At 35.8% G+C, this 21,606-nt stretch overlaps 1 protein-coding gene across 1 annotated transcript in view; it reads left to right on the top strand.

The window, feature by feature from the left end:
- The window catches only part of RSPO3 (R-spondin 3), an 83,850-nt gene that overhangs the window by 41,706 nt on the left and 20,538 nt on the right, over positions 1-21,606 (top strand). The gene's annotated exons all lie outside the window — the stretch shown is intronic.

Consider the following 21,606-nt stretch of genomic DNA (forward strand, 5'->3'; position numbering starts at 1 on the left):
AATATTTCATCACTCGCCTTGTTGGTAAACTCCCATAGCCGTACATTTACTTATTTTTGCTATATTTTCTTGAAATTTAATGACTTACAGGTGGTCCTTCCTCATATTATTCTTTCACAAAGATTCTACATTATTAATCAGTATTCAGTATACTTGACTTTAAAAATATAAGTGAAGAAAACCTTACCCAATAGAAAAATTAAATTATGATACTAGTTTTTCATTTGAGAATGTGGTCTTCTAATATATTTTGCTAGGACTTGACTTAAATATTAACATTGAAAATGTCAGTTTTTAAAACCAGCTACAGATAAGATAAATAATGCCACAAGAAGTTTAAAATAATAACCTGTGACATAAGCTTGGCTTAAAAGTTTCTTCTGGTCTTTTTTCCTCCTCTCTGAGTAGGATTTAGTGACATTTTACATTTACTAAGAACTACATCCAACTAGAAAAATTTAGGTGGATCACATTTATACCAGATTTAGTTCCACTTTTATTTAATCTTTATTCAGCTTTGTATATGTCTCAAAAAATTTTTCTCCAGTGGCCCAGAAATTTAACATAGGAAGGAAACCACTTCTCCCTTCATTTCTTGCTTCTCTAACTGTATATTTTTCTTAACTTTTCTTGATGATAACTTACCAATTATTCTGTTTGAACACGAAGAAACCAAATAAAAAAGTAATAATGAACTGTGGACAGGCCATTATTATCAAACATCATATCAAAATATTAATGCCACCTGGAGTCTTCTCATTTAGATTCTGAGATATATATTATAAATACATATGAAGATATATGAAGATAGATACAGTAAAGTGATAAAGGCTTGATTTCTCCTACCACTAGAATAGGTGTTACCCAGGTTGCTCCTAAATGCTTGTAGACTCATAAAATAAAGTCTTTTAGGTTCATGGTTGCAGCATTTCTAGATGAACAAGCTAAAACATTAGGTTTTTAAAATAAAATTTAGCCTGAAAATCTTGATTTTAAATTTAAGTCTATCATCCCTGTCTAAGAGGCTCATAATAGACAGAGGTAGATAACTCATATTTGGAAAAGGTATGGAGCATGTGTTCAGGAATTTTTTCTGCTGTGTTGTAATTGCCAAAGACAAGGTCTCCAGGGAAGAATGATAAGATCCAGAAATGACTTTCCAAAATGTACACAAAGAAGAAGCTGAATCGAAGGAAGTAGTTTTTAGTAACAGAATGAATTCTTCAAGTTGTGAGATGTATTTTAATATATATGTTGAAAAAATTGGTTGCAAAATCTTATAAACACACACTTTTTTTTATTAACATCTTTCTCATGTTTAGAATATAGTAAATGAGTACGAGGATATAAATGTAATTTTTGTAGTCCCCTAAATTTTTATCTGATGTACTATTTGTTTGCATCTTCTAGAATTTTTTCCCTTACCTTTTAATCAGTCTTTTTACTGCTCCCTCAATTACCAGCTTTAATAAGAAATTAGTACCGTTGCAATATTTTCTAACTTGAGCCTATCTCAGTGGAACTATGTATCCGAAATGTCTGATATATAGCATATATTTTAAGAAAGTGTAAAGGCTAACATATAGAGTAGTCTCACATGTGCATTAAAACAGAATGTTGAAATGGAAGTAAACAAGGAGAAAAATGCATATTCAACAGTTGTCAACTTATATTTATTGACTCTTTTGTTATACTGGGCATGACCATCTTAGATAAAGGGATGTGAAAAGGGAGAAGGAAATTATATATATATATATATATATATATATATATATATATATATATGCCTTTATTTGATGCAAAAGGGTGATACTATGTGTGTAGAGGTATGAGGGGGTCAGAAGAAGGAGGACCACTAAACATGTTTCTCATTCATTTATACATTTCTTTAACTGAAGAGAATTTCCTATAGATACTGGGTTTTGAGGAAACTCACAAAGAATGAAAGAAATTTTGTTCTTTAGCTAATTGCATGAAGAGATACTAATTAAATACATGCAGTGCATGATCTTGGGATAGAAAGGAGAAAGAAGAGCAGAGTCATGGAAGAAATGGGGCAGGGTCTACTTTCTTGATTAAAGAAGAAATAGCATCTGTCCAAGCAGAAAGAGAAAAGAAACCATTAGAATATAAATACAGGCATACCTCAGAGATACTGTGGGTTTGGTTCCAAACCTCCATAATAAAGCAAATATTGCAATAAAATGAGTCAGGTTAATTTTTTGGTTTCCCAGGGTATATAAAAGTTATGTTTACACTATACTGTGGACTATTAACTGTGCAATAGCATTATGTCTGAAAAAATCATGTACATACCTTAATTTTAAAATACTTACTTCATTGCTAAAAAATGCTAACGAACATCATGAGCCAGTTGTTATCTTTTTGCTGGTGGGGGGTCTTACCTTGATGTTGATGGGCTGCTGACTGAGTAGGGTGGTGGTTGCTGAAGGCTGGCGTGGATGTGGCAATTTCTTAAAATAAGACAAAAATGAAGTTTGCCACATTGATTGACTCTTCCTTTCACAAATGATTTCTCTGTAGCTTGCAGTGCTGTTTGATAGCACAGTAAAATTCCTTCAAAATTGGAGTCAGTCCTCTCAAACCCTGCTGCCGCTGTATCAACTAAGTTTCTATGATAATCTCAATCCTTTGCTGTCATGTCAACAATCTTCAAACATCTTCATCAGAAGTAGATTACATCTCAGAACACGACTTTCTTTGATCATCCATAAGAAGCAACTCATCCATTCAAGTTTGATGGTGAGATTGCAACAATTCGGTTACATGTTCAGGTTTCACTTCTCATCTCTAGCTACAAAAGCGCTATGCCGTTGTCCTCCAAGATAAGGCTGTTTGGTCTGCATTGAAAATCTGTCGTTGAGGGGCGCCTGGGTGGCTCAGTCATTAAGCGTCTGCCTTCAGCTCAGGGCGTGATCCCGGCGTTCTGGGATTGAGCCCCACATCAGGCTCCTCCGCTAGGAGCCTGCTTCTTCCTCTCCCACTCCCCCTGCTTGTGTTCCCTCTCTCGCTGGCTGTCTCTCTCTGTCAAATAAATAAATAAAAACTTAAAAAAAAGAAAAGGAAAAAGAAAATCTGTCGTTGAGTGTAGCTACCTTCCCTGATGATCCCGGCTAGATCTCCTGGAGAACTTGCTGCAGCCTCTACGTCAGCACTTGCTCCTTCACCCTGCACTCTTCTGTCCCAGAGATGACTTCTTTCTGTAAATCCACTACCCTCTGCTGGCTTCAAACTTCTGCAGCTTCTTCACCTCTCTCAGCCTTCACAAAACTGAATAAAGTTAGGGCCTTGCTCTAGGTGAGGCTTTGGCTTAAGGGAATGTTGTGGCTGGTTTGGTTTTTCTATCCATACCAATAAAACTTTCTCTGTATCGGCAATAAGGCTGTTTTGCTTTGTTATTATTCATTTGTTCAGTGAAGTAATACTTGTAATGTCCATCAAGAACTTTTCCTTTGCAGTCACAGCTTGGCTGACTGACGCAAGAAGCCTAGCTTTCAGTGTAGCTCGGCTTTCAAAATGCTTTCCTCACTAAGCTTCATCATCTGGTTTTTGTGTGGTTTTTTTTTCCATCAAAATTAAAGTTGTACTCTTTATTTTTTTTCATCATATAATCAGTATATTTTTATATGTAGACTAAACATCTGGGTGGTTGAATTTTTTTATAATAATTTTTATTATGTGATGTTAGTCACCATACAGTATATTGATTTAAAGTGAGAGACATGTGACTTCCTTTCACCTGAATGCTTAGAGGCCATTGTAGGGCTATTAATTGGCCTAATTTCAATACTGTTGTATCTCAGGGTATAAGGAGGCCCAAGAAGAGAGAGAGATGGGGGAACAACCAGTCAGTGGAGCAGTGAGAAAATACACATTTATCGATTAGGTTCACCGTGGGGTTTGTGGTGCCCCAAAATAATTACAATAGTAAAAGCAAAGATCACTGATCACAAATCACCATACCAAACACAGGAATAATGAAAACATTTGAAATATGACAGGGATATATATATGATACACAGGCACAAAGTGAGCAAATATTGCTGGGAAAGTGGTGTCAGTAGACTTGCTCGATGCAGGGTTGCCACAAACCTCCAATTTGTAAAAAAACAAAGAACACAGTATCTGTAAAGCACAATAAGGCAAAGTGCAATAAAATGAGGTATGCTTATAAATAAAATGTCCAGAGATATTTCCAGGGAAGAGATAAGTGTGGGAATTACTGCATTATTGGAATATATTATAGGTCTCCTTATGTGCCTTCCCCAAATTAAAAGTTGTAAAAGTCGTCTTGGTTTCACATAAAGGAAAAGTGTTATATGTTAATTTATAATCGCTATTAATCATTTCTTCAAATACCAGTATTACAAACACGCATTATGTTTATCGTGAGCACTCTATTTAAAGCTACAGCAAAATCAGTTTTTAAAAATCAAGCAAATAAAAAATGATGAGCCTGCTTTGTTCCTAGGCTTGCTTCTCTTTTAGTTTACTTCTTAAAATCCTTCTAACAACTCTTCCAGTAAATAATAGTCCAGTTTCCTACAGGAAAGATTTATATTAAATATTCATTCAAATTCAAAACAAGACGTTTAACAAAGATTCCCAGAACAGTTCATCAAAATCCAAATAGATGGATTCCTTAGCTCAAATTTGTAGTATGCCAATTGGCTAGAGTATTTAGATGATGTCCTCTCCCCACCTTCACCTCATGGAGGAAGACCAGCTGGCCTACAGACACTCATCCTGTGTAAGCACTGGAGGATGGGAGCTTTCTGCTCTTCCCCTACACCCAGTTAATAGACTAGCCCTTTGAGATAGGTCAGCGAAAATCTGAGAAAATACAGAGCAGAAATAATAATGGCATTAGAGATGGTTGTTCTCAACCAGGTGGGATTTTGCTTCCCAGGGGACATTTCCAAAGATCACAGCCTGGGGGAGGGAAATACTACAGGCATCTAGGTAGAGGAGGGATGTGGTTAAATAGCTGCACAGGACAGCTGCATACAACAAAAGCTATCTGCTAATAGTGCAAGTGTGAGAAACCGTGACATAAGCTCAACAGTATCTCTCTTTTTTCCCTTCTTGGGGCCTTCCCAGCCTCTACTGAAATGGGTTGTCTGTTCAAATTCTGGGGCAGACCAGTTGCCACCAATGAACACCCTCAAAAGATCTGAATCCCTGGTAAGAAGGACAAGATGGTGGAATAGAGGGGGAAATCTTCCTCCCCAATATAAAGGAAATAACGTTACTAAAAAATTAATAGTTTAATTTAAAATATTGCAGCACAAAAATATTCAGGTATATTTAAAACTTCCAAGAAAGGTAGTCCATTGCAGTAAATAATACCCTTCACCCTCACAGAGATGTTTATTAGTATAAATGTATATGCCTCCTCTTAAAAGCTAACCCAAATTTTTCATTTAATGTCCTCAATGGAGAAGCCTGGCAGTTGTTTAATCACTACTTACCTTTCTTTTCACCAAAACTAATTATGTATAGCCATCTCTTGTTTTAAACCCCCTCCTATTAGGTTGAACATATGAAATTGCCACTTTTCTAGGTCATAAATGGGGCCAAATATTAGCAGTTTCATATGGTTCAACCTAATACTTCAAAATTTTCTCTCTCTGAATTTTGTTAAGTACTAGATCCAGACCCAGAGTGTGGTTGTTACTGATTGAAAGATTGCAGTTTGCATATACCTCAACCTAATTTAAAGATTAGACTTTTAAAAATAGTACTATCCATCTCTCAAGACCCCCATAAATTCATAATTCATCTTCAGGTCCTTTTCAGTCATGGTCACTCATGGCGTCTTCCCTTAATTTATTTGATTATGTTGTCTTCTCCTTAGCTATGTTGCTTAACTTTTATTTCTTTTTCTTTCCCACCAACTCCCATTGAATCTTTGAAGCATCAAATCAGTTTGCAAACTCAATGGATAAGTGTCAGAACTTGTTATCCACCCAGATAAAAGAAAGCTACAGCTGCTGTGACAGACCCCAAACTTTTTCACTGTTTCTTCTGACATTGACATTAATATGGCAAGGTCTTTGTGAGGATTCTCTGCTGCCCAGGTTTGCGGTTTGAAGACCATGCCGTGGTCCTTTATATGCACAGTTTTCTCCCTTCTGTGATAACAAAGCAGAAGGATCACAGCCAGCACCTAGATAGATGTTGAAAAAAATGAAATGACAGTTACTAGGTTTCATGCCTCTAACACATTTTCTAATCCCATCGCACGTTCTTAAACTTTTCTGTGTTAAAGGAAAATTTCTACAGAAAATGAGAAGCCTTTTATTTCATGCCTTGCAATCCTAAGCACTATACCATTTTTATCATTTAACCGGAAGTTATGAACTCTTTATAATGAATGCCAAGTTTGTATCATTTCACTTTTGTACTATCTAAGATGTTTGAGACATTATCCATGGTGGTCAGATTCATGTGGACATATTTAGGGGGGGAATACTTAAGTGTTAGTATTATCTGTGCAGTCCCTTCTTTGCTGTGGTGATAGAATCATTTTTAGGCTTCTCTGCTGTGTTGGTGTGTACCTCAGCATCCCTATTCTAAAGAAGCCTTCATAATAAATTATCCATGCAAATGCCTGTATTTTCTGAGATTTCTTTTTTGTGACGTTTATAAATAACAAGTGCTTTTTAACCCTTTGGTATGTGTAACATAGCACATACTGGTCAGTGTTTTGAATAGGGTAGTAGCTGTACTATACAAAGCATTCTTCAGTCCCTAAGCAAGAAATTATCTTGCCATTGTTTAGATCCTGTGCACGAGGGTAGAGTTGTTTCAGTTAGTTTTTGCTCTATAACAAATTAATCCTGAAACATAGAAGAATAAAACAACTGTCTATTTAACAACAAATGTGAGTGGGCAATGCAGGCTGAGATCCACTGTGCAGTTGTGGTTGGGCTCCTTCATGGCTGGTTAGAGGACTGAGGAAATTGTGCTAGGTCTCTATCATCAATAAGGTGGCTAGGAGATCTACAGTGTTCCAAGAGGGAGATTAGAAGGCATTCCATTTGAGACTAGGCTCAGCACTGGCACAGTTTCACTTTCACCAAATTCTTCTAGCCTGTGCAAGTCAAGGCCAGCCCTGATTCAAGAGTTGAAGAAATACATTTCACCTTTTGGTGGGAGAAGCTGTAGAGTTACTTTGCAAGGTGGTGTGCATATACAGGGATGATTGGAGAGCCACAAGCATTTTTCCCATTTACCACAAGGTCTTTCTCTTGTTTGCAGTTAGGTGAGTGTGACTGTTCATTCATTCAATATTTTTTTTTACTATAAGGTACTATCTCTTCCCTTGTAAAAACACACTCAGTGGTTAATACAGGAGATGTTGTATTTCTGTTTCTGTATGTACAATATTTCTGTTGTACTTTCCAATTTGTAATGGGAAGAATAGGAAGAATAAATAAAAGTCCAGGCCAAGGTACCTTCATACACTCAACAAATATTTACTAAAGCACAGCTATGTGCTAGACTGAGGATATAGCAATGAACAAAAAAGGCAAAAGCCCCTCCCAACACCGATCTCTTATTCTAGATGTTGGCATCATGATATGTCATTTCACAAGGTAGTAACCGCCAATGATCAGCTCACTTGTAGCATGTAACTGTGTTGAGTTTTCGTCTTTGCGATTTGCTCCATCAGTAGCTGCAGTCTTAATTGGAGTTCGCTAAATCAGTCACAAAGACATTCGTATATCCTGGCAAAAATGAAATATCTCTGCCTACTTTTGTTTTGGTCTCAAGGCGAATATATGTCTTTCTTCCGTGATCACCATATTGATGGGCTGATATGTGTTTGTAAGATGGTTAAGTAGGGTTAAAGATACAGCTTGTGGCTTATGGAACAGAGCTGAGTTAACGGGCCCTTTGGAGAAATGACCCCAAGACCTTGGCTTCATTTGCAGCCTGTTCTAGCCAACTGAGATCCCTGCCAATTAGGAGGGTTCCCTAGAGAGAGACTCGGAGAGCATCAGCATAAATTTAAATTCTGGACCCCCAAGTATAGTTTCCAAAAGAGCTTTCTTGTCCTTTGCTAATTACAAAGTAAACATTTCTCCAGCAAAAAGACACTTCCTCCTTTCATGCTTCTGTCCTCCTCCCCACCTCCCTAATACAGCCACTCCTTGAAACTGCTGGTGTTGCTGAAACCTCTTTGGCAGAGAAGACACACAACATTTGAAGGCACAAAAGAATTATTCTTTCCGTAGATCATTATCTTGTCCTCTTTTTATCTACTCCAGCAACTTCTTCATGGAAGCGTTACAGAGTAACTTTGTAGATTGTTAAGACCTTGCAGAAAGGACTCAGGCCTCCCAAGAGGTGTGATCAGGCAAATACAGCCAGATTACAATTAAATCCTGTGACATCACTGAAACAGAAACATTCTCAAACTTGTTTACATTAGAACCATATCATGTTTAGCATCATGAATGGAAATGCACCTCTTAAATGGTTTAATCTTTACACACTGCTGTCAAACCAGACCCCAAATAAGATGAGGTATAATTTTTAATGATAGACAAATCCAAACCTAAAGTTTTTAGCACAGTATCTGGCACCAGTGGGCTATTATTATTAACATGTACAAAATGGATATATAATGCAAAGTCATCAAAACATCTTAATCCACTATGTTTCTGCTCCCTTCCATGTATATTTCTCTTTCCATTTCATCTTCAATTCATTTCCTTTTACTTTTTATGTAAAGTACCCCATTTCATGTCCTACATTGAAAATAGTTTTCTATGCTTTTTCTTTCTCTCAGTTTCTTCAAAAACATTATTTGCTAATATAGGTGATTATTTCTCTAACAGAAAAACAGTATATTAGTATATATATCCCCCATTGATAAATCCCTTTTCACTAAGCTCACTGTTACCCCATCTGTATTTGTCAGGACCTTTTAGTTAAAAATGACAGGTTTCAAATTACTTTAAGCAAAAAGAAAACTATTGGCTTTAGGCACAGTTTGCTTCAAAGTGCTCAAACAATATCATTTGGGTCTTTCTCATCATTTCAACTCATCCTGCTTCTGTCTCTCTCTGTTTATTGGCCTTGCTCTCCTCTGCTGCAGCACTTCTCTCTACTCAGGGGGAAGCTGGCTCTGGGCAGTCTTAATTCTATATCCACATTGCTCTCAATCCAAAAGGATAGCGTGCTGTCCCTTTTAGTGTTCATTCATGCATTCTCAGTAAGGGACTCAAATTGACCCTGCTTGGGTCACACATCCATCCCTTTGAACCAATCACCGGCCAGGAAACTGGAGTCCTACAATTGGTCCGCCTGAGTTACATGACCACCCTTGAAGCCAAGGGACATGTGGGCCATTTTGAGTGATAGTTCTACCTAGAAATAAGGATGCTAGGCTGACAAAACAAAAGATATAAATTACCTCCCTCCAAAAAATAAATTCAAAATTTTAAAAATTGAGTTTATACTCTTTTACAGGGTAATCCCTGCCCAATATTATTTATTGGGGGGGGAATTTAAGTGAGAAAGAGTAAGTTCTTCACCTTCTCTTTAAGTTCCTCTCCCTTTGTTTTAGACTAGAGAAGCATGATCAGCATAATACTAATAATATTTTAATTTATTCTTTTTCTGATTTCTCTGGTTTTCTGGAAACCATATCTCCAGTTTTATGTAAGTAAAGTGGCTCTGAAATGAATAGAAAAAGAAGCCACAACTCCTGTTGAGTGGTTCCTGGGATTGATTTGTGCAAGCTTAAGTAAAGACGTGTCCATTTCCATTTCTAGCTGCTGAGTGTTCTGTGTGAAATGTACCAGTGTGGGTAATGACCTTTTGCTTGATTATACACCAGGTCACTGGAACTTTAAAATTAACTCAAACCTAATTACTGAACTCTTGTGTTTATATTGTGTATACACCACCAGGTCATAACTCTAGCCTCTGTGAGCCCAGACTGCCATAATTGAGAAATAAGCCTTGTAAATGGTTGTTTTGTTTATTTGTTGTTTCTGCTGGAAAAGCCTGCTTTTCTTATTTTTTAAAAGGATCAGATTTAGGAAAGAGTTTCTGAACAGAGCCCAGTTACATTTTATATCTCCATGCAAGACATGTACACTTCTAAATAAGATATTCTTTAATTTTGCATTACATGAAATTTAATGTCTAGAGGCACACTGCTGCTTATTTTTCACTATATTTTGAATAATACCACATTTTAGGCAAGAAAATAGCAACATACTAAATGGGAAATATGAGTAATTGCAAATAATTCCAAAAATAAGACCTAAAATATATGCATACTTGGGATCAGTAGTTAATATCTAATCAATTGCAACCTTATTATCCTAATTGACAGAAATAATAACCTAGTTTTCCATAATGTAATTAGTAGAATGCTCATTGGATAGCTAATTATTTTATGGAATATGTATTTATGATAGTGAAATGTCACTCAGAATAATAAATACATACTGTGAACATCTGGTATGATGCATGTCATATCCAACCAACACCAAAATCCTAAAGGGATTTGTTTTCTTTCAAATTTTGTTTGTTTCAATAGCTAAAACACAGCTTACCAAAGGATTTCATGGGCAAACCTCCGGTGGATTCACACTTGTGCAATCTATCAAATTTTGTTTTGAATTGGGTAGGAAAAGGGAGTTTTTATATTTAATTTCTCTCCCTCAGCCCTTTTGGCTTCCTACCATGTTTGATGCCTTTAGTGCCTCTCCTCCTGCCTTCTCATCCTTTCCACCCTGCAGACTTCAATTTTCCAAGAATCGTTTCTTTTCATGTTCACAGAATTCAAAATACACTGTTGAATACTTGCAATGTCAGCTTGGTGAAGTAAGAAAGTACTGCAACAGTCAGGAAGGCAGAACCATCTCAGTTCAACTCTAGACTTGCTGTTTATTTGGGGTTTTGCTTAGTTTTCACAAAAGCATTGTTTTTTAATATCACTAATGGTATACATGCTACATTATGTATACACAGAATAATGGCATATACACCAATGTACTGTAGTGGTGTAATAGATAGTAAAATTTGTTCCTGTTTACCCTTACTGCCATAATAAAAATCTCTATAATGTTAATGAACTGATGCACTCACTTTCCATCAAACATAAAAGAGCTGGAATACATCATTGTATTTAAAATACAGATACTGAAACCACCGTACCCGTGTGCAAATCTCAGTTGTGTTTTTAACTAACTCTATAACTTTAAGCTAACTATTTAGACTTTGTAAACCCCATTTTCCTCATCTGGAAAATGGGGATGATAACAGTAACCTTATTGCAAAGTTATAGTGAGGAGTTAATGAGTGTGTAAGAAACTCTTAGACTTGTATCTGGCACATGGTAAGCACTCAATAATTGTGAGGTCTAACATAAAATGGAGTTCCAAACATTGGTTGGGTAAATCAAAGGATGTGCACATTTTAAATATTAATGTACTCTCCCAGATTATTTTTCCAAAAGGTTTTAACAGTTCATGTCTGCAGTACATCAGAAATGCCTATTTTTTTTTTATCTTTGCCAGAAATGGATGTTGTTAGTCCTTCAAACTCTTGCCAATCTGATGAGTTAACAGTGATATCCTCTTGTTTAATTATAGGCATTTTTCTGACTACTAGTAAGGATAATCACATGGTTATTGGTTATTTCGATTTCTGTAGGGCACCTATTTCTATGTTTTGCCCATTCTTCTACTGAGTAATTTCTGAATCAGTTATAGGAGCTGTTTGTATGGTAGAAGTATTAACCTTTTGTCATGTGTATAGCAAATATTTTTTTCTTTCTTTTTTTTTTTTTTTGGAAGATTTTATTTATTTGACAGAGAGAGACACAGCGAGAGAGGGAACACAAGCAGGGGGAGTGGGAGAGGAAGAAGCAAGCTTCCCGCTGAGCAGGGAGCCCAATGCGGGGCTCGATCCCAGCACCCAGGGATCATGACCTGAGCCGAAGGCAGACGCTTAACAGCTGAGCCACCCAGGAGCCCCTGAAAGTAGGATCTCAAAGATGTATTGGTACCCCCATGTTTATAGCAGCATTATTCACAATAGCCAAAAGATAGAAGCAACCCAAGTGTCCATCAACAGATGACTGGATAAACAAAATGTGGTGTATACACTTACAGTAGACTATTATTCAGCCTTAAAGAGGAAGGAAATTCTCCATGGAATGAAAGGGTGGTTCAACATCTGCAAATTAATTAACATGATGTACAGCATTAACAAAATGGAGGATAAAAATCATATGATCATCTTAGTAGATGCAAAAATCATTTGACAAAATGCTTTATGATAAACCTCTTATGATAAACCATTTATGATAAAACCTCTCAACGAAGTGGGTATAGAGGGTATACCTCAACATAATTAAGGCCGTATATGACAAGCCCACAGCTAAAATTAAACTCAACAGTGAAAAGCTGAAAGCTTTTCCTCTAAGGTCAGGAATAAGACAAGGATGCCCACTCTCGCCACTTTTATTTGTCATAGTATTGGAAGTACTAGCCAGAACGGTTAGACAATAAAAAGAAATAAAAGCCATCTAAATTGGAAAGAAAGAAATAAAACTTCACTGTTTGTGGATGAGATGATTTTATATATAGAAAATTTTAATGAATACACCAAACAAAGCAGTTAGAACTAATAAATGAATTCAGTAAAGTAGCAGAGTACAAAATCAGTATACAAAATTCAGTTGCATCTCTATACACCAACAATGAGCTATCAGAAAAAGAATTTAAAAAATAATCCATTTACAATTGCATCAAAAAAGAATAAAATACCTAGACATAAATTTAACCAAGGAGGTAAAAGACCTGTACACTGAAAACTATAAGTTATTGATGAAAGAAATTGAAGAAAACAGAGAAATGGAAAGATATTTCATGCTCATGGATTGGAAGAATTAATATTGTTATAATGTCCATATTACCAAAAACAATCTATATATTCAATCCAATGCCTATCAAAATTCCAATGATGTTTTTCACAGAAATAAAACAAACTTATCCTAAAATTTGTATGGAACCACGAAAGATCCTGAGTAGCCAAAGCAATCTTGAGAAAGAACAAATATGTGGGCATCATGTTCCCTGGTTACAAACTATACCACAAAGCTATAGTAATCAAAAGAGTATGGTATTTGTATAAAAACAGACGCACAGACCAGTGGATCAGAGCAGAGAACCCAGAAATAAATCCACACACACACATGGTCAATTAATTTATAACAAAGGATGCAAGAATATAAAGTGGGGAAAGGACGGTCTTGTCAATTAAGTGGTGTTGGGAAAACTGGACAGCCAGATGCAAAAGAATGAAACGAGACAACTGTCCTATACCACACAAAAGAACTAACTCAAAATGTATTAAAGACTTGAATGTAACACCTGACACCCCTAGAAGAAAACATAGTTGTTAAGTTACTTGACATCAGTCATGGTAATAAATTTTTGTATCTGACTCCAAAAGCAAAGACGACAGCAACAAAAATAAACAAGTGGGATTACATCAAACTAAAAAGCTTCTGCACAGCAAAAGGAACCATCAATCTACAAGGCAATCTACTGAATGGGAGAAAATATTTTCAAATCATATACCTAATAAGGAATTAATATCTAAAATGTAGAAGGAACTCATACAACTCAATATATAAAGAACTCATGCAACCCTATTCAGGGGATCTGAATAGACATTCATTCAAAGAAGATATACAGATGGCCAAGAGGCACACGAAAAGATGCTCAACATCACTGATCGTCAGGGAAATGCAAATCAAAAACCACAATAGATGTTACAATGACACCTATTAAAATGGCTAGTATCAAAATAACAAGAAATAACAAGTATTGGCAAGGACAGGGAGGAAAGGGGACCCTCATGCACTGTTGGTGGGAATGTAAATTAGTGCAGCCGCTACGGAAAACAGTATGGAGTTGCCTAAAAAAATTAAAAATAGAACTACCATATGATCCAGCAATTCCACTTCTGGGTATTTATCTGAAGAAAATGAAAACACTAACATGAAAAGATGTATGCACCCCCATGTTTATTGCAGCATTATTTACAACACACATGGTGGAATACTACTCAGCCATAAGTAAAGAATGAAATCTTGTCATTTGCAACAACATGGCTGATGGATGGAACTTGAGGGAATTATGCTAAGTGAAATAAGTCAGAGAAAAACAAATACCATATGATTTCATTTACATGTAGAATCTAAAAAGCAACTAACCAAACCAAACAACAAAAATCATAGATAACAGAGAACAGAATGGTGGTTGCCAGAGGGGTGGGGTTTGGGGAGTAGGCAAAGCAGGTGAAAGGGATTAAGAGGTACAAAATTCCAGTTATAAAATAAATAAGTCATGATGCAATGTACAGCATGGTGACCTCAATAATATTTGAGAGCATACTTCAAAGTTGCCAAGAGAGTAAATCCAAAAAGTTAACTTAGTATGGTGACAGATGGTAGCTAGGCTTGTTGTGGTGATCATTTCATTATGTATACAAATATCAAATTGCTATGTTGTACACCTGAAACCAATATAGTGCTATGTGTCAATTATACCTCAATTTAAAAAAATTTTAAAGGAAGGAAATTGGCACATTCTACAACATGGATGAACCTTGAGGACCCAATGCTAAGTGAAATAAGCCTGTCACAAAAAGACAAATACTGTATGACTCCACTTATATGAGGTGGAGTAGTCAAATTCATTGAGGCCAGAAGTAGAATGGTGGTTGCCAGGGAGTTGGGATAGCAGAGAATCAGGAATTGTTATTTAATGGGTACAGAATTTCAGTTTTGCAAGGCAAAAAGATTTCTGGAAATGGATGGTAGTGATGGTTGCACAACAATGTGAATGTACTTAATGCCACTGATCTATGCACTCAAACATGATTAAGATGGTAAATTTTCTGTTATGTGCATTTTAGTGCAATGTAAAATAATTAAAAATGCAGAAGTGCCCGTATTGAAGTAGGGCTAACTAACCAATAGCCATGTGTTGGAGTTCTCTATAGGAAGTCATTAAACAAGGTGGTTTATGAAATCTCTTTTACGTTTTTCAGTTAGATTCAGGTAAAATCTGAACTTGACATTGCTATGGACACCTTACTAGAGTAAAGCACAGTATTTTTTCTTAGGAAAATTGCTTGAATCTTGGAAAGAAAAAATACTTCAGTGTGTCCCCCAGTGTGTGTCATGCAGAGGTTATGTCAGACATCTTAAAGTATATTATGTTGTAGCTGTAAGATGTTGCAGGGTGGCAAGAAATAAGTAGCTATGAACACTAGCTCTTTCAGGAAGTACTAACATGATGGGCTTTGTATTTGTCTGTTTCTTGATTCTTCCTCAAATTTGTATTCACTTTTACTAATTTATAGAAGTGTAGCTTCCATCTGAAGCAGCAAAACTATGGAAAAGAGACATTCCCAACACATACGCTTTTACACATAACCTTTAACTCGTAATAAATGTATGGCACTGGATCATTTTGAACATCTTTCCCTATTATTGGTCCCACCCAGTCCCCTGGCACAATGCTTTTTTCAGGATTTCTGTCATTTATCTCTCCTTTTTTTGATTGCTAAATGCATAATCTAAAATACTAGGTTGCAAATCAGCCTAAACTTGGCTAGGAGCTTAGGAACACTTTTTATATAAACTCTAAGGAGGTCAAATTTAGAAAAATCTCAGCTGCTGTACTTGGATCCCATGAGCCACTGACCATTTATAATTAATATTAATAAATGGCAGATGACAGATGTTTATTGCTTAACTAAAATTGTGTGTGCAATACTAAACTTTTAAAAAATAAGTTAGTTTAAGACCCAAAGGACTTGCATATATATATTTGGAATAATGAAAAGAGTAAAACTACCACCATGTGATCCAGAATCCTCTAACTACAAACACCCAAAGTTCCATAGGAAACATAAAAATATTTTTAATTCAACATATTAAAGCATTGGGTTGCCATGAAACGCTATTCCTTCACATTTAAATGCCTGTTTCACAAGCATTTGTCTGGAAAGGAGGCTTATGAATCATTAATATGTTCTTAACTATCAATCTCACAACCTAAAACCAAATTGTTTAACATGAAGAGCTCTTAAATCAGAAGTTTTAAAAAAGTAATATCAAAATTCTGAGTTAGTTTAAATCCTTATATTCCATGGAGCCTCATTAAATAATATAACAACTGGAAGAGAATTTATTCACCTCTGTATGCTAGAGAGTTAGGACACAGGAGTTCAGTTATCTAGTTATATTATTCTGGGAACCTGATAAGATGATTAAAATAGAGATGAGACTTCTAGTTTGAAGAAGGAAAAAATGGCTTTCCAGGGGAGTTACAACTGACCAAAAATCATGTCACAAAAAGGCAAAAGACAGGAAAATAATTTGCTTAAATTGTAGTCCTTACTCAAATCCAATAACCAAATCCATTGACATGGATCCTTTCCAATTGGGTTGTATTTAATAAAATGATTTGTCTCAACCTTGGCAGTTCTGTGTAATTAGCTCATGTAGTCCTTTAAATATTCTGGGCATCTCTGCACTGTTGTTATCAACTCCATTTTTAAAATGAGGAAGTTGAGGCTTTGCGTGTGAGTAGTTGACTTAAAATCACACAGAGTTAGTGGCAGACACAGGACTCAAAGTCAGACCTGATGCCAAGTCTAGTGAGATTTCAAGTTACTGAGGTAAAAACTGTTGAAAACTACCTCAAGAGTGTTAGCTAGTGGATAAATGAATCAAGATTAGGACATGGATCTTTTATCTATTAATCCAACCTTCATTCCATGCTGTTCCTTTCCAACATTCCTGCCACATGGTCAAGAGGATCATTTATTTCTGTCTGTCTGACCTTTTCTAATTATACCCACTACACATGTTTTTGGCATTAGCCATTATTTCTTATTATTGTCATTTTGTTGCTGATAAAATTGAGAATGTTCTATTTCTACCACCAAATTTGCTAAGTCTTTCTGTTTTACAAACATTCTGTTGTTCATAGAACAAGCTTGAACGTAATGAGGAAATTGGCCAGTGATTCTCCTTTTGCTTCAAATCACACTAAGGTCTTAAAGCCAAATGGTTTTTGCAAATTGTCAACATCACATTCAAACGCAGTAAATGGTTATGTGAGCAGCATCATGTTGTCTAAACAAAGACACTATCAGTCAATAGTGTCAGTAACATTCAGGCTCTAAGAGCTTTGTGCAATTTTCACAGGGTTATGTTTAAATATGGATCCTAATAAAGATCCTCATTTGGCTTTTTAAAAGCTTATGAACATCAGTACCCCATTCAAATACACTAAAATAGCATTGAAAACATAAAATGAAATTTACTAAAAAATGCATTTCAAAGGTTCAGATTTTTGACTCAACTTACAAAGTATGTATGGTCTCCCAAGTGTTGTGTGAATCAGTGGATATGCCAGACATGGAGCAAAGTTCCCACCCCAGGAGGCTTCCAAGCCTGAAGCAAGATCGAAGTGGATAGAGTTCCAAGATAGAACACGATGTGCATGTTTGAATAAAGTAGATGCGGCATGACTTTTCGTTTGTTCTTTGAGAACTCACGACGATACGGAAAAATCACTTGCTGCTCTCACTTGCAGTAGACATCTGCTGAAGGCACTTGAGATTGAGGCTCAGGAAATGGTGCAAAATTTTTTTCTAGAATGTAATAACTTAATTTTGGGAACTGGTTGTTAATCGAATGAGAATTTTGTTCTTGCATTATAAATGTGCAGCATGTTCACCCATGCAGGGCAGCAGAGTGCAGTAAGCTATTTATAAAAAGATGGGAGCCCTTATTTCCTCCAGTAGTATTATTAATACCTGTTTACAGCCTTTAGTTTGGGCTGTCAAAGAACAGCCCATTTCTAATGGTGTGTTTGTGATGGCTTGCTTTTGCAAAGGCTTAAAAATTTAAAGAGGCATTTAAATATTGCTTAGACATGAAATTGAATCACAATATAAGCTTAATGGCAAGTTAGTCAGAAACACATGGATATGTTTCCTTTAAATTATATACAGATTTTTGGAATTAAGATGTGGTAAAACCTACTAGTGGTCTATTAAGCCATCTAAAGCACTGGAAACATAATTAGAGATTTTCAAATTCAAGGATGTCCTACTGGAAATAAGAACAAATTGGTGGTTGCCATTTTGGCATTGCTCGTGTATTTTTACAAACACTTCATTTAGCCTAGTGTTGGAATAGTGGATATGCTTCCATCAGGAAAAGACCAAGAGGTGTGAAGAGGGCAAAAGAAACTTGAAATGTTAAGAAATGATGGCAATAGTTATATATGAAACTGCTTCTATGCTGGATTTTGTTTGGTTGCTGTTCTCCTTATGGGAAGACGTCCTATGGCTTTTCGGGTTGACTACACTGCCACCATATTCTCTAGAACCATTAGGATGGAACTAGTCTTCATATTTCTCAAAGTTTAAATATGTGTGTGCTGCATAGTAATTTAAAATAATATGTATGGAGTCAGAGAACTGGAAACATAGTCACCAACACATTTCTTAAAGCCTGTTTTATGATCTATTTGTATTTATTCTCAGCCATACGATAGATTTCCATTTGAAGTACTCAGTAAAATTGTCTTAGGCCAGTTTGCAAGGAAGTCTGACAGAAATAGTGTTCAGATTTATGGGGACGTTTTCTGTCTTTGGGCAGCTTTATCTTACTCTTTAAACTAGCCGTGACATCATGTGAGTAAGGAACTCTTAGACTTCATTCGTTTATATTCCTGACGTTAACCACAAATGCATGAAAATTTATTCAAGCTTAAAACTTTATAGTGCTCATTTCAACATGAAAAGAAGTGATTTCCCCAGTTTATTGAAAGCAATCAATGATCACCTCACTCTTTTTATATTCTTTAATTTATCCTTTAATATATAGATTTTCCAAGTATAAGAGTTATTTATTAATCTGTGGTCATTTATTGATTTGTGGTTTTAGCCCTATATTTGTGTTTCTTACCTTCAACTATTTCCATTTGTTTTGTTTTGTTTATTTGTCTAACTTAGAAAATAGAGGTCCTTTATTGGAGGACTTTTATCAAAGTCCCAAAGCACATTATTTAGTTTTTTTCTGGGCAAGGGAGGATATGTATCTTGCTGAATATTGAAAACTCCAGAAATCCAAAGAAGTAAGAGCTTTGCTCATGGGAATTAAAGAATATATTTGAAAGACATTCAGCTGTGTTACTTTCTTAACTTGCATATGGTTAATCTGTTGCTGCCAACTGGATGTTGGTTAGATGACTGCTTCAGTTATCAAATAATACTTCCTTGACAACATTGATTATTTTTGTAAATGCATACAAAGTGCTGGAAGACTTTCTACTTTCTGATAATTTAAACAACCATTTGGTTCAATATTGAATTCTTAACAAACCCTTCTCCCTGACAGTATTGCACAGGCTAACTTTAGAACACATCACAGTCTATTCTAAATCATAGGCTCCAAAATCATGAACTTAAGCTGATTTCTGCATCTCCATATTAGTCTCAGTCTGAAAACTACTAAGAATAGATCTAGTATCAAATCTGGATATTCTTAAAGACTGTATTCTTTTAAGACTGGCTCACCAAATTGGCTAATAATGGTAAGTGAGGACACATTACATTGAATGAGGATATTGTTAACCGTATTCTTTCCAAAATTCATCTTAAATTGTTTCCTTCTAAATAGTGTGTATTTGTCATCAAAAATTATCACTATTATTTTAAAACACTTATAAAGTGTCCATCTGAAGATGATATGCTCTTGGATTCTTCGTAATGTTAAACAGATGCAGACATAAAGACAAAAGCAAATTCCAGAGTATTTTTGCAGCCATGAAACCACCATTTAAAAAAAAAAGGTTTTTGACCCCAGTGTTACCTTAACATTGTCTTGAGCATTTCATATTTAATTATAGTAGATTACTCACCAATATAATAAATATAGATTTATGAGATACTTTAATGTTCTTAAAACAAATGAAAACCACCCAAGAGGAGCCTTACCAACCCTGAGGTTGTCCAGATTGCATTGGCTAAGATTAAGTGAAAGATCATTCATCTCTAGGAGTCATGCAATTAATCTCAGAGTGGGAGTTAAAGCGATGACTAAGCAGAAAAGGAAGCTGAGGTACAAGCCTGTAACAAAAGGGGTGGGAGCTCCAGTATCAAGAAACTTATTTCCTTTTTTGTGAAGAGACCTAAAATACTTACTCCTTCCCATCAGCTTCTTTGGGTCCTAAAATCCCAGTTCTTTAGGTTAGCTATTTTTCATGACCATTACTAATATGATCAAACAGGTGGAAAAACAAGCTTTATTTAAAAGAGCAAAATGTGTTTTACTGTCTAGGAAGAAAAAAAAAGGCACTTAATCTCAGGAGTCACCGGAAAGTATTTTAGGATAAATTTATGATAATTCAGGGTTTGGACAATGAGAAAGCTCAAGACACAATTTAAAGAAGACATATTCTACTCCAGGGTTTAAATATTTATTTAATTTCAGATAAAAGTAAAAGTTCATCTTAAATTAGGTCAGGTGACACCTGTTGCAAAATATGAATTCCTTGTACCTAAATGACTATACTCTTGATAATCCCTATGATTCCCTGGGTCAGCAAATTTTTATCTTCAATAAACACCACTTGCTCCCCCACCTAATCCACAACTATCCTCAAACCTTACATTACAAGCCAAGACTTCTTTTGAACTCGGTCCTTCCTTAATGGTAGAACCTTTCTCCAACTGGGGAGAATCCTGACCCAAAATTGGCCTGCCTTTGGGGTTTTTATGTGATGTGCCATGGCCGATAGCTCATGAAAAGTTACTGCTAAGTCTATTGCTCACGTCAGTGTTCCCACTGGATATTTTGCTCATTTCTTGGGAATTTAAAAGAATAACAAATAACCAACAAATCATCAAAAACTATAACATGTTACCCAATTCTTGGGACTAAGCCAATGAGACTAGAATTTTCTTAAATATCACAAATGTGAATTCTCAGCCTTCCAGCTACCAAATTGCACTAAGTGCTCGCCAATGGTAATTCCATATCTCAGCTGTACAGAAGGGGCACATTCATCTGGTAGCTGTCAGCTCTGAGGTTCTGCTGCCTCCTTAAACCCAGCTGGCTATACTGCCGGCAGGAGCCGCATATCTGTCTCAAGACCGCAGAGAGTAGTGCCCTGTCAAAAAGAGGATGTGGATACAGATGTGATCTAGAATTGATTTGAGGTTGACACCAAACGTTCCATGACAGTAATAAGTGCTTGTCCCAAGAACTTAACTCTGTATTCCATTAGAATTATTGATAAGGTGTGAATATAGTACATAACAAACTCTAGGAATGAATAATAAGAGCTGGGTGAAAAACTGAAATGATGGAACAAAAACTGAAAAGTTTGAAACTTGTAAATTGACAAGATTTGCATCTACTTTCTCTCTTTTTATAACTTGAGTAAAAGAGATGAATAACAAAGGGATAACAGACTCACAAGAAGCCAAACTTGTTACAGATGTGTTTGTTCT

This window comes from Ursus americanus, chromosome 11, assembly GCF_024610735.1.
Source record: "Ursus americanus isolate L20-20 chromosome 11, mUrsAme1.1.p, whole genome shotgun sequence".
NCBI classification, from domain to species: Eukaryota; Metazoa; Chordata; class Mammalia; order Carnivora; family Ursidae; genus Ursus; species Ursus americanus.